Raw genomic sequence first — 19,804 nt, forward strand, 5'->3', positions numbered from 1 at the left:
AAATTACTTTTCTCTTATAAATATGAAATTAATAGATAAAATATACATTTTCATATTCAAAGGAATAATTTCATGAAAACTGTAAAAAGAAATGTGCAAAAATTCTATGAAAAACGTGATATGACAAATCAAGTGTTTACAATTATGACTTTTCATATTCATAAGCATCATTTAACAAAAAATAAACCCATTAAAAAGTGCAAATGTTCTTTGCAAAAACTGTTATGACAAACAATGGATTGACACAAATCTGACTTGCTTTTATAAAAAAAAGTGTTTTTATTAAAATATTACATTTAATATTCATAATTATAATTTTATAAAAAAAACTTTACAATTTTCATAAAAATATGAATTTTTTAATTCATAAGCATAATTTCATTTAAAACCATTCTTCTTCTTCTTCTTCTTTCGGCTGCTCCCATTAGGGATCGCCACAGCGGATCATCCGTCTCCATACCACCCTGTCCTCTACATCTGCCTCTTTCACACCAACTACCTGCAGACATTCCCTCACCACATCCATGAACCTCCTTCTTGGTCTTCCTTTTTTCCTACTTCCTGGTGGCTCCATCCTCAGTATTCTCCTACCAATATAACTCATGTCCCTCCTCTGCACATATCCAAACCATTTCAATCTCGCCTCCCTCACCTTGTCACCAAAACGTCCAACATGCGCTGTCCCTCTAATAAACTCATTTCTAATCCTGTCCATCCTTGTCACTCCCAACGATAACCTTAACATCTTCAGCTCTGCTACCTCCAGCTCCACCTCCTGTCTTTTACTCAATGTCACTGTCTAAACCATACAACATCGCAGGTCTCACCACAGACCTATAAACTTTCCCTTTCATTCTTGCAGATACCCCACTATCACGAATCACTCCTCTCCACCCACTTCACCCTGCCTGAACTCTTTTCTTCACTTCAATAACACATTCTCCATTACTGTGCACTGTTGACCCCAGGTACCTAAAATCCTCCACCTTCTCCACCTCTTCTCCCTGCAACCACACCACTCCACTGCCCTCCCTCTCATTTATGCACATGTACTTTGTCTTACTCCTACTGACTTTCATTCCCCTTCTCTCCAGTGCATACCTTCACCTCTCCAGGCTTTTCTCAACCTGCTCATTACTCTCACCACAAATCACAATATCATCCGCAAACATCACAGTCCAGGGAGACTCCTGTCTGACCTCGTCCGTCAACCTGTCCATCACCACTGCAAACAGGAAAGTGCTCAGGGCCGATCCTTGATGCAGTCCAACCTTCACCTTGAACCAGTCTGTTGTTCCTACTGCACACTTCACTGCTGTCACACTGTCCTCATTATTGTCCTGCACCACCCTAACATACTTCTCTGACACACCTGACTTCCTCATACAATACCACAACTCCTCTCGTACGCTTTCTCTAAATCCACAAATACACAATGCAATTCCTTCTGTCCTTCTCTGTACTTCTCCATCAACATTCTCAAAGCAAATAAGGCATCTGTGGTGCTCTTCCTCGGCATGAAACCATACTGTTGCTCACAGATGGTCACCTTTTCTCTCAGCCTGGCTTCCACTACTCTTTCCCATAACTTCATGGTGTGACTGATGAACCTAATTCCCCTGTAGTTACTGCAGGTCTGCAAATCTTCCTTATGCTTAAAGATCGGTACCAGCAAACTCCTTCTCCATTTCTCAGGCATCCTCTCACCTTCCAGAAACTTGTTAAACAATCTGGTCAAAAACTCCACTGCCATCTCTCCTAAACATCTCCATGCTTCTACCGGTATGTCACCTGGTCCAACAGACTTTCCACTCTTCATCCTCTTAATCGCTGCTCTCACTTCCTCTTTACTAATCCTATCCACTTCCTGCTTCACCAACTCCACATCATCCAAACTTATCTCTCTCTCTCATTTTCCTCGTTCATCAGCTGCTCAAAATACTCCCTCCATCATCTCAACACACTCTCCTCACTAGTCAACACATTTCCATCTCCATCCTTTATTGCTCTTACTTGCAACACATCCTTCCCAGCTCGGTCCCTCTGCCTGGCCAATCGGTACAAATCCTTTTCTCCTTCCTTAGTGTTCAACCTCTCATACAGCTCCTCGTATGCCTTTTTCTTGGCTTTCGCCACATGCCTCTTTACCTGCTGCCGCATCTCCTTGTACTCCTGCCTACTTTTCTCATCACCATGTCGATCCCACTTCTGTTTTGTTAACCTCTTTCCCCTTATGCTCTCCTGCACTTCCTCATTCCACCACCATGTCTCTTTGTCTTCCTTTTTATTTACCGATGTCACACCACGTACTTTTCTAGCTTCCTCCCTTATCACTCCTGCAGTAGTTTCCCAATCATCCAGAACCTCTTTACCTCCACCAAGCGTCTGTCTGACCTCTCCCTGAACCTCACACTACACTTTTCCTCCTTCAGTTTCCACCATCTTATTCTTCTTTGTCCTTACTCTCCTCCTCTTCTTCTTCGCCTCCAAAACCATCCTACGGACCACTATCCGATGCTGTTTAGCTACACTGTCCACCACCGACACCTAACAGTCTCCAATCTCCTTCAGGTTGCATCTTCTACATAGAACATAATCCACCTGTGTGCACCTTCCTCCCCTCTTATAGGTCAACCTATGATGCTCCTTCTTAAAACACGTATTCACCACTGCCATTTCCATCCTTTTAGCAAAATCTACCACCATCTGCCCTTCCACATTCATAGTACCCACAGTCATAGTGCCAACATTTAAAGTACCAACCTTAACTTCTACTCTCCTACACTTCTCCTTTCCCTTTCTCCTCTGTAGACATCTTCCACATCTCCTTCTCCTCCTTTGGCCAACAGTAGCCCAATTTTCTGTTGGCCAACGATACCTGTGGCGGTCGTTGGTAACCCAGACCTCGACCGATCCGGTATGAAATTCTTAATCGTGACCCGCATATTCGATTTGGCACGTTTTACGCTGGATGCCCTTCCTAACGCAACTCTCCCCATTTATCCGAGCTTGGGACTGTCACTAAGAGTGCACTGGCACTCATCAACTTGGAGGAATACACGTTAACAGTGACCAGCTACATCGGCAAGTGCATTGATGACGTGACTATCTCCAAGACCATCACTACACGCTCCAACCAGAAGCCGTGGATGACCGCCAAGGTGCGTGCGCTGCTAAAAACAAGAGACTCTGCCTTCAGAGCAGGGGACAGGGCGGCCTTAAAAAACAGCAAGGGCCAAACTGTCCCGTGCCATCAGAGAGGCGAAGCGCGCACACGCCAAGAGAATTCACGGCCACTTCCAGGACAGTGGAGACACCCGGCGCATGTGGCAGGGCATCCAGGCGATCACGAATTACAAGACCACATCACCTGCTTGTGACCGTGACGCCTCCCTCCCAGATGCGCTGAACGACTTCTACGCCCGGTTCTAGGTGCAGAACAACATGGTGGCGAGGAAGACCATCCCTCCTCCCAGTGACCAGGTGCTCTGTCTAACCACAGCTGAAGTGAGGAAAACTCTATGCAGAGTTAACCCACGGAAGTCTGCTGGACCAGACAACATTCCTGGCAGAGTGCTCAGGGAATGTGCACAACAGCTAGCAGATGTCCTCACTGACATCTTCAACATCTCCCTGAGCAGCGCCACTGTTCCTATGTGCCTCAAGACGACAACCATCATTCCTGTGCCGAAAAAGTCTTCTGTCTCCTGCCTCATTGACTATCGTCCCGTTGCACTTACACCCATCATGATGAAGTGCTTCGAGAGGCTCGTCATGAGACACATAAAGACCCAGCTTCCACCCGCACTGGACCCCATGCAGTTCGCATATCGTCCAAACCGATCCACGGACGATGCTATTTCCACAACCCTTCATCTGGCCCTTACCCATCTGGATAACAAGGACTCTTATGTAAGGATGCTGTTCATAGACTTCAGTTCAGCATTCAACACAATCATTCCTCAGCACCTGATCGAGAAGCTGAGCCTACTGGGCCTGAACACCTCCCTCTGCAACTGGATCCTGGACTTCCTGACTGGAAGACCTCAATCAGTCCGGATCGGAAACAGCATCTCCAGCACCACCACAATGAGCACTGGGGCCCCCCAGGGCTGTGTGCTCAGTCCACTGCTGTTCACTCTGCTGACTCACGACTGTGCACCAATGCACAGCTCGAATCACATCATCAAGTTTGCCGATGACACGACCGTGGTGGGTCTAATCAGCAAGAACGACGAGTCAGCATACAGAGAGGAGATGCAACGGTTAACAGCCTGGTGTGGAGCCAACAACCCGTCTGTAAACGTTGACAAAACTAAAGAGATGGTTGTTGACTTCAGGAGAACACAGAGTGACCATTCTCCACTGATCATCGCTGGATCCTCAGTGGAGATCATCAAGAGCACCAAATTCCTTGGTGTTCATCTGGCGGACAAGCTCACCTGGTCACTTAACACCAGCTCCATCACCAAGAAAGCCCAGCAGCGACTCTACTTCCTGAGAAGGCTGAGGAAAGCTCATCTCCCTCCCCCCATCCTGTCCATGTTCTACAGAGGGACCATTGAGAGCATCCTGAGCAGCTGCATCACTGCCTGGTTTGGGAACTGCACCGTCTCGGATCGCAAGACCCTACAGAGGATAGTGAGGACAGCTGAGAAGATCATCGGAATCTCTCTCCCCTCTATCATGGACATCTACACTACACGCTGCATCCGCAAAGCACACAGCATTGTGGATGATCACACACACCCGTCACACACACTTTTCACACTCCTACCATCAGGGAAACGGTTCCGAAGCATTCTGGCCGCCACATCCAGACTGTGCAACAGTTTTTTCCCGCAAGCCATCAGGCTCCTCAACAAAGAACTCAACTGAACTCTCTCTCTCACACACACACACACACACACACACACTTACACACAACTGTGTGACTGATCCGCACAAATTGGACTCAACACCCATCATACACTTCGTTCACCCAGGTTTCAATACCAATCACATTTTTCACTATTGCAAAATGTTTACATGCCGTCTGTTGCTGATTCCGGGACTTGTTATTTTGCACAATATTCTGTCCAAATCCTTTGGTTACTGTTAACTCTATTTATGATTGCTGCTACTGCTGAATTGCACAAATTCTGTTTACATCTTTCTGTTTACACTGCACCTTATTCTGTTACGACAGGTTTTACTGGCGGAGCTATTTCCATTTTTAATTTTATATTTTGTGTATTGTGTATTGTCCTGCACTGTCCTGTGTTGTCTTGCACTGTCTTGTGTTGTCTTTTGCACTGTTTGCACCAGCTACACACATGCACTTTATGTGGCGAGGATCTTAGTTCTCGGCCCTGTGTTCTTCTGTTCTGTACTGTTTGTTTTATGTTGTTCTATGTAGCACCTGGGTTCAGGAGGAACGTTGTTTCATTTCACTGTGTACTGCATCAGCTATATATGGTTGAAATGACAATAAAAGCTTCTTGACTTGACTTGACTTGACTGGCTTGTGCTTCCTTAATAGCTGGGTTTATTTATTTTTTTATTTCATTTATTTTATTAGAAACCATTAAAAAGTTCAATACGTAAAAGAAAAACTTTCACATCACAAACCATGGCTTGACCAAATTATGACATTTTACATAAATATTAAATTAATTTGTAAATCATACATTTTCATATACTGAAGCATATTTTCATGGAAAACCGTTGAATGAAGTGCAATACGTGAACAAAAAAGCAAAAATAAGAATTTTTTCATATGAATATGAAATAAATTGGTAAAATGGGAATTTGTATATCCAAAGGAAAAAAATTATGAAAATTGAAAAAAGTGCAAAACTTCAATGAAAAACATATGACAAATTGTAAAATTATGACTTTTTATATTCATATGCATTATTAACTAACAACCATTGAAAGTGCAAATATTCATTGCAAAATGTGATGACAAACAATGGTTTGAAAAAAATCTGACTTTCTTTTATAAAAATGTTTTTATTAAAGAGTGGCTGCTGATGGTCTGATGGTCAGGGATGCTGAGAAAATTCATCATTTGAAACTGTACACCTCACATCAGGTAACAGCTATTTTATATAACCTCAACACACAAGATATGACAGCACGACGTAGATCTGGTTATGAAATCACGCTCTTGGCAACAGAAAACTTAACCATTAAGCCTTCTTCTCAGCTGCATTCAGCTGTAGTAACAATGCGTGAGCTTTGATGGTTTTGACGACGCACACAATTGCCTTAAACACATTAAACAAGAGACCTCTTGTAGGCCCGATCTTTTAGATATGGCCCTGGAATAGGGGGATTGCGTATATGTAGATAGATCGTGTTCAAAACCCTCTGATGTGTATATGCGGTTGTATGATTACCTGATGAAATAGTTGAAGCTTAACCATTACCATGCACATCTGCACAAGCTGCAGAGTTGGTCGTACTTACAAGAGCATGTCAGTTGTCTGAACGTAAAGTAGTGACTATATACACTGATTCTAAGTATGTTAATGATGTTGTGAATGATTTTTCCAAAACATGGAAGCAAAGACACTTTAAAACAGCTTATGGAAAGCCCATAGCACATTTTAATCTCCTAGGCGACCTCTTAAATGCTGTTCAATTCCCTGCCAAAGTGGCCATAGTTAAGGTTAAAGGACATGCCGCAGGTGATTCAGAGGAAAATTGGGAAACACGTTAGCGGATAAAGTACAGTGGCTAAGAAAGCAGCAAAACAACCAGTAGATTTGGACACAGTACATACAAATCTTGAGATCCCGATGATAAAACATATCTCCAATATGTCAGATATTGACCTAAAAAATACTTCAGAGTCAGCCTACTGAGGAGGACATAAAATATTGGGCTTCGAAACACTGTAAATCATATTCTGCTGGTATCATTTGAGATGTAGATGAAAAAAATTGCTCTGCCTAATCTAGCTTTAATAGTGTTGTTGAAGCATTACCATGGGGTGTCACACATTAGCATAGCTAAAGTCACACAGGCAATAAACTCATCATACTGTATTGCTGATGTAGCTAAAACAACCAAGCTAGTAGTGTTAAATTCATGTTTGACTTGTGCCAAAACTAACAGACATTGACCTGTACGACATTACACGCTTAATTTTCCCGAGCAACCTTTCCAACACCTACAGATTGATTTTACACATATGCCACCAGTAGGAAATTTGAGAAACCTGTTGGTTATAGTTGACAGATTCAGTAAGTGGCCAGAAGCATTTGCATGCGTGACAGAGAACTTTTGTGAACACACCTGCTCATTCAAAAAGTTTTCTTTATTTTCATGACAATGAAAATTGTAGATTCACACTGTAAGCATCAAAACTATGAAGTGTGAAACAACTGAAAAATGTCATATTCTAGGTTCTTCAAAGTAGCCACCTTTTGCTTTGATTACTGCTTTGCACACTCTTGGCATTCTCTTAATGAGCTTCAAGAGGTAGTCACCTGAAATGGCCTTCCACCAGTCTTGAAGGAGTTCCCAGAGAGATGCTTGGCACTTGTTGGCCCTTTTGCCTTCACTCTGTGGTCCAACTCAACCCTAAACCACCTCGATTGGGTTCAGGTCCGGTGACTGTGGAGGCCAGGTCATCTGGCGCAGCACCCCATCACTCTCCTTCTTGGTCAAATAGCCCTTGATGCCTTCAGTGTGAATCTACAATTTTCATAATCATGAAAATAAAGAAAACTATTTGAATGAGAAGGTGTGTCCAAACTTTTGGTCTGTGCTGTATATATATATATTTTTTTAAAGATTTTGTGTATATATATATATATATATATATATATATATATATATATATATATATATATATATATATATATATATATATATATATATATATATATATACACAAAATCTTTAAAAAAGAGATGAGTAAGGAAGAATTAGGCAGAGAACTTACACGTTGTCAGTTGATGAAAAACAAGTGTTATAAGATGTTCAATAACCAAGACACACAAACATACAGGAATCGCTAAGGAAGCTTGTAGTTAAGATTTGATTTAGAAAAAGTTCAAGACAGGAAACTCGTTCGTTAACATGTAGTCAGAGAAAATAGGAGTATTTTGCACAGATAAAAAATTGTAGAAATAGCACATACTAAGATGAATACTGGAAAAATAAATAAAATTAATACAACGCTAATAATACAGAAAATCAAATCTATTTTACTAAGGGTTAATTAAGGGATTAGGCAGTATATTAAAAGACAAGGGAATTTTTGAAAAAAGGAAAAAACTAAACAAGCAAACAAACCAAAAAGCTGTGAAAATTGCGTGGTTTTGTGGTAAAACGCATGATAAGTGGATTTTTTAACAAGAAGGAAAGAGCACCATTAGATGTTTACGGTACATGTAAATTAGAAATGTATAGAAGTGAATGAGGCATCCTGGAAAGGGGTGGCATTTTATCAAGAAAAGGTTTAAACTTACCAGAAAATACGTAAGCTAAATGTGGGATATGCAAAAACCCTCAAAATTATTGGTGTGTAGTAAGGAGGAGAAGTTAGAGAATAATTTTTAATTGTAAATTTAAATAAATTATCATAATCTTATCATATCTTTTTATTAAATTATGATTATGAATATGACAATTCACATTTTTGTAATAACTATAATATTTATGTGAAAAATATATTTCATTCAGAAAATGTTTCGTTATATCATATCTCCTCATAAATCAGTAAACAGATCATGGGCAAGTGCATGCTGTTTGTGCAAAAACACTTGGTTCAAAAAAACGCTTTCTCTCCTAGAAGCCTGAGACTTGCGGAATGGCTTTTTCAACGGCTAAGAAACTAATTCTTGACAGCACGTAGAATGCTTTTCCAAATTTGTGCTGTTGTTTAGTTTTCGATTAATTATGACGTTCTAACCCACTTCCATTCACTTTTTGCAGTTTTCAACACTTTTTATAAAATTATATTTATGAATATGAAAATCAATATTTTTGAAATAACTATAATCTTTATGTGTAAAATTTCATATTTCGGTCAGAAAATGATTTGTTATATCATATCTCCTTATAAAGAAGTAAACAGATCATGGGCAAGTGCATGCTGTTTGTGCAAAAACACTTGATTCGAAAAACCGCTTTCTCTTCCTCCAAGAATCCTGAGACTTGCGGAATCGCTTTTTCACCGGCTAAGAAACTCATTCTTGACAGCACGTAAAATGCATTGCCAAATTTGTGCCAAATTTGTCCTGTTATTTCGTGTTTGATGAATTACAACTTTCTAAACCATTTTCATTCACTTTTTGCAGTTTTCAACACTTTTTACAAAATTATGATTATGAATATGAAAATCAATATTTTTTAAATAACTATAATATTAATGTGAAAAATAACATATTTCGGTCAGAAAATGTTTTCTTATATCATATCTCATCATAAACATGTACACAGATCATGGGCAAGTGCATGCTGTTTGTGCAAAAACACTTGGTTTGAAAAACAGCTTTCTTTTCGTCCTAGAAGCCTTAAACTTGCGGAATCGCATTTTCAGTGGCTAAGAAACTCATTCTTGACAGCACGTAGAAGACTTTGCCAAATATGTGCTGTTGTTTCATTTTAAATTCAATATGACTTTCCAAAAATTATTTTTCGTTTATTGTTCAGTATTTGCAATATTTAATGATTTTCAATTAAATTATTCTTCTTAATATCAAAATTCATGTTTTAAAAATTATCATTATCATTTTCTTATTTTTGTCCAAAAAAAATTATTTTTTTTATTTTATGTAATATTTATTTATTAAATTTATTCTTAAAATGCTTATTAATTATTTTTATTTTTTTTATGAAAACAGGCATATTTTTGTCCAACCATAATTTGTCATGTCACCTTTTTCGTTTACTTATTGCAGATTTGAACGTTTTTTAATGTAAATTTGCTTATGGATATAAAAATTCATATTATTCATAATATTAAAAAAAAAAATTCATAAAATAATACTTCATTCACTTTTGGCACTTTTTTAAAGGTATTCCAATATCATATGTTTTATATTTTTACAATTACTCATTTTTATAGTAAAGTTCACAATAAATTTTACAAACTTGGTTTGTCTTGTAGTGTTATTGAAATATTATCATTTTTGTAACAGTTTTACATACAATTATTCCTTTGTATATAAAAATTCATATTTTACCAATATTTATATGAAAATAGTCATATTTTTGCCAAACATGGCTGCCATGAAAATATGCTTCTGTATATTAAAATTTATATTTTACTAATTAATTGCATATTTATGTAAAACGTCATAATTTTGTCAAAAAATGGTTTGTCGTGAAAATATTTCGTTTACGTATTACACTTTTTAATGGTTTTTGATGAAATTATGCTAATTAATATAAAATTCATATTTTCTAATTTTTATAAAAATTAAACTTTTTTTATGAAATTTTGGATATGAATATAAAATGTAAAACTTAATAAAAACAATTAATTTTTTACAAAAGAAAGTCAGTTTTGTTTTAAATCATTGTCATATAAATTTTTGCAATGACTATTTGCACTTTCAATGGTTTTTAGTTAGATGATGCTTATGAATATGACAAGTCATAATTTCACAACAACTTGTAAAAATTAGCTTTGTCATGGCACGTTTTTCTTTGAGTTTTTTCACTTTTATATAAAGTTTTTCATGACTATTGCTTTCAATATAAAAAATTTATATTTTACCAATAAATTTCATATTTATATGATAAAAGTCATATTTATGTCAAAACATGGTATTTCATGAAATCTTTTTCATTCACATTACACTTTTAACGATTTATTTGTGAAATTATGAATGTGAATATAAACATTCATATTTTCACAATAACTTGTGTTTTGTTATTTCACGAATTAATATTTTAGCATATATTTTATTCAAACAATCCATCTTTAATTAAAAAAAGTCATTTTCAAACCATTGTCATGTCAAGGTTTGAATAGAATTTTTGCATTTTTAATGTTTTTTAGTTAAATGATTGCTAATGAATATGAAAAGTCATTTTTCACAATAGTTTTTTTAAAAACTTGTTTTGTCATATCACGTTTCTTTATTCAATTATTTCACTTCTTTTTAACAGTTTTTTATTAAATTATTCTTTTGTATATAAAAATTCATATTTTACCAATTTATTTCAAATTTATATATAAAAAAACATTTTTCATAATAAATGTAAAAAAAACTTGATTTGTCATGTCATGTTTTTTTATTGAATTATTTCACCTTTTTTTTTTTTTTTTTTTTTTTTTACTGCTTTTTATTAATTTTTTCCTTTGGATATACAAATTCACATTTTACCAATTTATTTCATATGCATATGAAAAAATTCTTATTTTTGCCAAACATATTTGGCGTATTGTACTTTATTAAACGGTTTTCCATTAATTTTTGGTTTATTGCATGCAACAAACAAGTATATATACACATTGGAAAGAAAGCCTGACCTAAAGCTGTTTCTTGTTTGGATAAGAAGACATACTAGCCGGATATGTGTAAGCCCAGATAAAGACTCCCTGCATACCTTACGGACTAACAACGTAAATATTCTATAGACACTGAACAAACAAAGCAAATGTGTGTGAACCAGTGTGAGAAATGTGTGAGCGTTAAGTTTGTAATCTTGCATACCAGTGTAGATTTATTCATTGCTAGAGACTCAGCATTTTTGTACATCGCTCTGGATAAGGGCGTCTGCTAAATGCTGCAAATGTAAATGTAAATGAGAACCATCTTAACTCTAACAATGGCCACTTTAACTCGTTTATAATTTAGCATCACACACCAATAAAATAGGATGTTCTTTCCTGGGAACAGAAGCGGTGATATAAACTGCAAATGAAAAGATAAAGACAAAACGAAAACAATAGATTTCATTTCATTCCGTCCCTACATGCATATAATCCTTTATCATTACCACTCCAATCGAGGACTCCTACCATTATCATCAAACATGACAACATACAAAGTACAATTCCAACAATCAATACAAGAATCAATCCTAAAACAAAGTAGTGTTCAGCAATCGTGAATACATTCTCAATCTTCTCAAAAAACTTTGTCGGCAGTTTTTTTATCTTCTCCAAGACATCATGAGACAATTGTTACTCAGTGCTTGTTTAATATGTCTATAAGCAGTATTATCAGGTATACTGTCGGAACTCAGACCCTGTGCCTGAGCGGACATATCAATTAATTGGCATCTACGTTTAAATCAGTTTCGAGCAATTACTAATCAGTTACCAATAAGTTTAAAAATACCAAATATTAAAAAGCCAGACCAAAAAAAGAATCGTCCAGTCATGAGATGAGAAGGAGCAAATCACTTTATTGCAGTCATTATAACCCGGCCCTAAAAGGCCTTTCAGGATTGAGCTTTCTTAACAACAAGAATAGTCTAAGGGTAGTCTTGCCTACTCTTGCAAGACTTGCAAGAGTAGGCAAGTCTTGCAAGACTCCCCGAGTTCTCCTTACTACCCGTCAGTTATTATGGTCAAGTGCGAATTCACGAGGCAAATCTTTCATTTTTTATAACCCAAATTGACTTAAATTTGCATATTTTCCTCTAACTTCTCCTCCTTACTACTTTACATACACCAATAATTTTGTGAGTTTTTGCAAATCCCACCTTTTGCTTACGTATTTTCTGGTAAGTTTATACCTTTTCTTGGTAAAATGCCACCCCTTTCCAGGAGGCCTCATTCACTTCTATACATCTCTAATTTACATGTACTGTAAACATCTGATGGTGACCTTTCCTTTTTTTATAAATACCCTGATCATACATTTACCACAAAACACCCAATCCTCCCCCGCAATTTTCACACCTTTTTGTTTTGTTTGCTTGATTTGTTTTTTTCCTTCCTTGCAAAAATTCCCTTGTCTTTTTATATACCGCCTAATACCTTAATTCTCCCTTAGTAAAATAGATTTGATTTTCTGTATTCTTAGCTTTGTATTCATTTAATTGATTTTTCCAGTATTCATCTTAGTTTATGGTATTTTTAAAAAATGTTATCAGTGCAAAATACTCCGATTTTCTCTGACTACATCTTAACAAACGAGTTTCCTGTCTTGAACTTTTTCTAAATCAAATCTTGCCTATATCTTAACAAAAGCTTCCTTAGTGCTTCCTGTATGTTTGTGTGTCTTGGTAATTGAACATCTTATACAACTTGTTTTTCATCAACTGACAACATGTAAGTTCTGTGCCTAATTGCCTAATTCTTTCTTGTGCTTCTCTTTTTTAAAGATTTTCTATATATATATATATATATATATATATATATATATATATATATATATATATATATATATATATATATAGAGAGAGAGAGAGAGAGAGAGAGAGAGAGAGAGAGAGAGATAGATAGATAGATAGATAGATAGATAGATAGATAGATAGATAGATAGATAGATAGATAGATAGATAGATAGATAGATAGATAGATAGATAGATAGATAGTGTAGCGTCTGGCACGTTTCATTTAGGTTCTGGTTTGTGACCCACTTCACATGACACAAACTTACATCTTGTTTGTATCTTCTCCTATAAATAAAGCAAGTGTTTAACCCTACCTCAATAATAGTTACACTCTAAAAGGTTTAGGAATATACCTCTGTTTTAATGGTGCCTCTTATTTTTATTTCAAAGTTGATTTAAAATTATCTTCTCTTTATTCTTATTATCATATATCCATAGGTACATAAGTTATACCTTGAATACTGGTCCAGTGTACATCTGTTTAATGCTGTTTTTTTCTTTTAATGCTTGATGACAAAGTTGACATGAAAATATTTTCTCTTTATTTTCCTAACTAGGGTGCATCTTATATACCTGAATATAACATTGCATTAACAAAGTTATACCTTAAGTACTGGGATGTTAATAGTATGTTAAATTTGAACTGGTATGTAATGTACTTTTGTGTTAAGGCTGTCCTTGCTTTCCATGTCTAATATCAAAAATGGGATGACTTGTTGGACCGTGTGTGCATCCCTCCTTGCCTTCCACTGTTCATACCCAGGATGCTTCTAACCAAACTGAGCCTGAACTACTGTTTGAGCCCCTTTTCTCCGGCTCTACTCTCTCCAATTATTCTCCAACCACTCTCCTGTCTCCTGGAGACGAACTTGGTCCTTCCTATTCCTCAGGACCTGACACCGTTGTTCTCTCACCGTGAACTTTTTCTTCCCCAGCAAGTCTTTTTTATCTTTACTTTCTCCTCTAGGCTCTAACTTCGTCCACCAACTTCAACTGCTCTTTCAGCCTTTATATATATATATATATATATAAGTGTGAAGTATATGCACAATTAAGGATGGTGATGATATAATGTATGCTGATATGATTATTTGATTTTTATGAACTCTCTTCATACACCGAGTTCTCTGCAAAGATATAGATAACTATATTAATGCTATAATAATGCTGAGTAATGGTTATATGTATCAAGCTTGGATTTAAACTAATAAAAGCAATGTTATATGTTAAGAAGCTTAAATGATATTTTTTTTGCTTATTTTTATTTTATTATGCTGTCTTCACCTAAGCACTGTGAACTTGTGAACTTTTGTGCACCCTCATATACAAGATGGACATGCTATGCGGTTCCTCGCTTAGGTATCCTTTATACACCAGACAAAAATACCTTATGGTATGTAGCCTATCTAATTCGCTTGTTGTTGTTAAAATTTTGCACACTCTGCAAATCTGCACCTGTTATTCTCCAATACTATTCTCCAATAAACCTATCATACTCTTATAACAACTACCTTATTTTTTTTTTTATTATTTTGGTATTCTACTCTATTTTAATAACTAAAACTAGATATATTTCTCGAAATACGTAGCAGTTTCTTTTCTCTGAATGATGTGTTGAAAGAGAACTAAGAAAATTCGGAGTGTAATTACAACTATGCACATATTGTTATAAAATTTAGACCTAGAGCAGGTATAATGGTAAGCTAAATAAAACAGTCAAGTGAGTCAGATTTTTTTCCCAGGGAGTTGACCCCCTATCCACTATAAAGAAAGGCTCTTTCCATGGGCTCTCAACTATTTCAGCCCAGAATACTCACTTAGGCAGGCTTCTTAGGCCAACAAACCAATAAAGGCACAGATTAAGGGGGTGCTGTGTTGATCCTGCTCGCGTGTATCCACTGTGGCTGATAATCAGTCAGAACTCCAGTTCTGGTTACAGCTAGAACAGTCGCTGTTGCCCGATACTTCGGCTCACCGACTTTGGTAGGCTTCAGACTTCATATCAGGACATGCTGATATGAAGTCTGAATTGCCCACATGATTTTATGTGGGCAGAGGAAGAGTTAGTGAGACATCAGCACTAATAGAATTAAATTTTTTCAACCAGGGCAGAAATGTAGTTGTCTACCATCACTTCCAAGTTACATAAGGAAGAAATGCCAGCGCGTCGCCTGACCCATGGGGTCGGGAAAATCCGGCCCATTAGAATTTCACAAGGTAACAGTTTAGTAGTTGAAGATGGAGTCATTCTCATTTCTTTGGTTACATTACATTAATGGTTCTGTTTGTTCTCTATACCACTCCAGCTGACTGTGGGTGATAGGGAATATTAAAATGGCAATCAATTGCTAAGCTTTTAGCCAAAAGTTGTGTTACTTTAGAAGCAACATGTGTGCTATTATCACTTTCAATCACATTAGGAATGACAAACCTAGAGATGATCTCTTTCGTTAATATTTTTACAACTGTTTTATCGTTCTCTGTCATGCATGCAAATGCTACTGGCCACTTACTGAATCTGTCAACTATAACCAACAGGTTTCTCAAATTTCCTACTGGTGGCATATGTGTGAAATCGATCTGTAGGTGTTGGAAAGGTTTCTCAGGAAAAGTCAGCGTGTGATGTCGTACAGGTCAATGTATGTTAGTTTTGGCACAAGTCAAACATGAATCTAACACTAGCTTGATTGTTTTAGCTACATCAGCAATACAGTATTATGAGTTTATTGCCTGTGTGACTTTAGCTATGCTAATGTGTGACACCCCATGGTAATGCTACACCAACACTATTAAAGCTAGATTAGGCAGAGCAATTTTTCTCTAATGATTCCAGCAGAATATGATTTACATTGTTTAGAAGCCCAATACTTTATGTCCTCCTCAGTAGGCTGACTCTGAAGTATTTTTTAGGTCAATATCTGGTATATTGGAGATATGTGTCATCATCGGGATCTCAAGATTTGTATGTACTGTGTCCAAATCTACTGGTTGTTTTGCTGCTTCCATAGCTACTTTATCCGCTAACATGTTTCCCAAATTTCCTCTGAATCACTTGCGGCATGTCCTTTAACCTTAACTATGGCAACTTTGGCCGGGAGTTGAACACTATTTAAGAGGTCGCCTAGGAGATTAAAATGTGCTATGTGCGTTCCATCAGCTGTTTTAAAGTGTCCTTGCTTCCATGTTTGGCAAAATCATGTTTTGGCAAAATCATGTATTGGCAAAATCATGCACAACATCATAAGCATCAGTGTATATAATCACTACTTTACGTTCAGACAACTGACATGCTCTTGTAAGTGCGACCAACTCTGCAGCTTGTGCAGATGTGTATGGTAATGGTTAAGCTTCAACTATTTCTTCAGGTAATCATACAACCGCATATACACATCTATCCACATATAGGCAATCCCCCTCTTGCAAGACCATATCTAAAGATCGGGCCTACAAGAGGTCTCTTGTTCAATGTGTTTAAGGCAATCGTGTGCATTGTCAAAACCATCTAAGTCAATAAGGTCTAGCAGATCACGCAGTGTTACTACAGCTGAATGCGGCTGAGAAGACGGCTTAATGGTTACATTTTTTGTTGCCAAGAGCAAGATTTCATAACTAGATCTACGTCGTGCTGTCATATCTTGTGTGTTGAGGTTATGTAAAATAGCTGTTACCTGATGTGAGGTGTACAGTATCAAAGGATGTGACAGCACTGTTTTCTCAGCATCCTGGACCATCAGACCATCAGCAGTCACTACACGCAACATGAGGGCAAACCTTGTGCTAGGTTGTCTAAAGATTTGGAAAGATACCCAACTGTCACCATGTTCCTGGGCTAGAATCCCGGCAGCCGTACCACTATGTTGGTGCAAATAAAGGTGAAAAGTATATTATAAAATGAGTATATGAGCATTTATGAGTATAAAATGTAATATTTCAATAAAAACAATAAAAAAAAAACTTAACTTAAAAGTTATGGGAAAGAATAGTGGAAGCCAGGCTGAGAGAAGAGGTGACCTGTGAGCAACAGTATGGTTTCATGCTGAGGAAGAGCACCACAGATGCCTTATTTGCTTTGAGAATGTTGATGGAGAAGTATAGAGAATGACAGAAGGAATTGCATTGTGTATTTGTGGATTTAGAGAAAGCGTACGACAGAGTGCCAAGAGAGGAGTTGTGGTATTGTATGAGGAAGACAGGTGTGTCAGAGAAGTATGTGAGGGTGGTGCAGGACATGTATGAGGACAGCATGACAGCAGTGAAGTGTGCAGTAGGAACGACAGACTGGCTCAAGGTGAAGGTTGTACTGCATCAACAATCGGCCCTGACCCCTTTACTGTTTGCAGTGGTGATGGACAGGTTGACGGACGAGGTCAGACACGAGTCTCCCTGGACTATGATGTTTGCGGATGATATTGTGATTTGTGGTGAGAGTATTGAGCAGGTTGAGAAGAGCCTGGAGAGGTGGAGGTATTACTGTGTCACAATCATCATATTATCATATTATTATATTATAGTTAAGGTTAATGTATTTTTTTTTAATTATGAGTATGAATGGGAAATGTTATATATTTCATAAGAAAATATGAATAATAAAAAAAAGATTTTTCCAACCATTGTTTGTCATATCATGTTTTGTGATGAATTTTTGCATTTTCAACGGTTCGTAGTTAAATGATGCTTATGATGAATATGAAGTCATATTTTTTCACAATAAATTAAAAAAAAACTTGTCATATCATTTAATGTTTTTCATATTTCAAGTCGCTTACATATTGCACTTATTAAATCATGCTTATAAATATGAAAATGTATATTTTCACAATAACAATTCAATATTTAATATAAAAAAAAGCCACAGAAGCCATTAATAACAATTAAATAATATCTAATTACAAAGCCATATTTTTGTCAAAACATGATTTGTTTTGACAAAAATACAAATGATTTTTTGTTTTGACAAAAATATTTGTAATTTATCTGATTATTGTGTAATCAGAAAAATGTATTTGCTAATGAAAACAAAAAATATATTTTTTTTAATTTAAAACATTTTTGTCTAAGCATAATATGTCATGTCGGTTTATATTTGGTATGACAAATATTTAATCAGAATCTTTTTGCAATAACTAAATTATTTATGTACACAATGTTATATTTTAATCAGAAAATTATTTGTAACATCATATCGCATGTAAATGTATCATGGTCAAGTTCATGCTATAAGTGCAAATTCGCTTGGAAGCCTGAGACTTCCTGAATCGCATTTTCAGCACTTAAGGAGCTCATTCTTGACAGCACCTAGAAGACTTTGCCAAATATGTGCTGTTGTTTTGTTTTTGATTAAGTGTGACTTTCTAACCCATTTTCATTCACTTTTTGCAGTTTTCATGAAATTATGATTATGAATATGAAAATGTATATATTTGAAATAACTATAATATTTATATAAAAAATATCATATTTTGGTCAGAAAATGTTTTATTATATCATCTCTCATCATAAACATCTAAACAGATCATGGGCAAGTGCATGCTGTTTGTGAAAAAACACTTGGTTTGAAAAACCGCTTTCTCTTTGTCCCAGAAGACTTAGACTTGCGGAATCGCATTTTTAGTGGCTAAGAAACTCATTCTTGACAGCACGCAGAAGACTTTGGCAAATACACAAGGGACAGATAACCAGAAAGCATACAGGTAAATGATTGTTGGATACATTGAAAATTACATGATCCAAATAAGCACAAAAGCAGGAAAACAACGGCAATTGGGATTGTTAAGGAAATGTATGGTGCCCAATGATCAAAAAGAGTATATAACCAGCCTCCTCTCCAACCCTGATTGCCTTTTTCATCTTCCCTAAGGGCTTGTGCCATCACGCACATGTTCTCTACTGCCTGGCCTATAACTCCTTGTTCATCATCAATTTCAGGGATTTATGTGCAACAACTGTCCCCTACAATAGCGCAGTCAAAATAATGTCTAAAGCTATTCGGTTTTGTAGGATAGTTAGACGCAGAGCCGTAACCTCGGAACGAATACCATCAATGGCTAAGAGGGTTTCATTAACAAAGTTAGCTAGACGATAATGAGTGGCCTCTATCTGTTACCACAATTGGGTAATACCGTATTAAGGGAAAAAAAGCATCCCAAATTTTGGAGAACTTAGATTTAATTTGATGTTCAGGAGGTGGAACGATGGCATCAAGAGACCTTTTACGCCGTACCATGTGATTTTGATTGCCAATAATTATAGACAGAGGTAAGACAAATTGAGTAAGCGCACACACTCCTCCACAGTCTGGTGACAAAATGGTATAGACTTGCTTCCCGCAAACCCAATAACAATCGAGAAGTTGAACGATAGTTACATTACCTGTATGCAAGAGAGAGCAATTTTGACGTGTGGGGCAGGTGGAGTTGTCTAAATACTCAGGGAAGGTTTGGTTGCATAGAGCCGGCGGAGTCACCCCTAAGGAGACCGGGCTCCCCCTTTGGAAGCAAAGGGGAAATCG

The 19,804-nt window shown here is 36.7% G+C and overlaps 1 protein-coding gene across 2 annotated transcripts in view; it reads right to left on the bottom strand.

Moving 5' to 3' along the window:
• LOC310732306 (uncharacterized protein) overlaps window positions 1-19,804 on the bottom strand; it is a 1,052,581-nt gene that overhangs the window by 691,512 nt on the left and 341,265 nt on the right. For both annotated transcript variants that reach the window (XM_083552690.1, XM_083552689.1), the window contains exons 3-4: window positions 4,163-5,010; window positions 3,074-3,613 (exon numbers count right to left, since the gene is read on the bottom strand). The gene's annotated coding sequence lies outside the window, so the exon portion shown is untranslated. The remainder of the gene's footprint in view (window positions 1-3,073; window positions 3,614-4,162; window positions 5,011-19,804) is intronic.

The sequence above is a fragment of the Silurus aristotelis genome (genome assembly GCF_946808225.1).
Source record: "Silurus aristotelis genome assembly, chromosome: 10".
NCBI lineage: Eukaryota > Metazoa > Chordata > Actinopteri > Siluriformes > Siluridae > Silurus > Silurus aristotelis.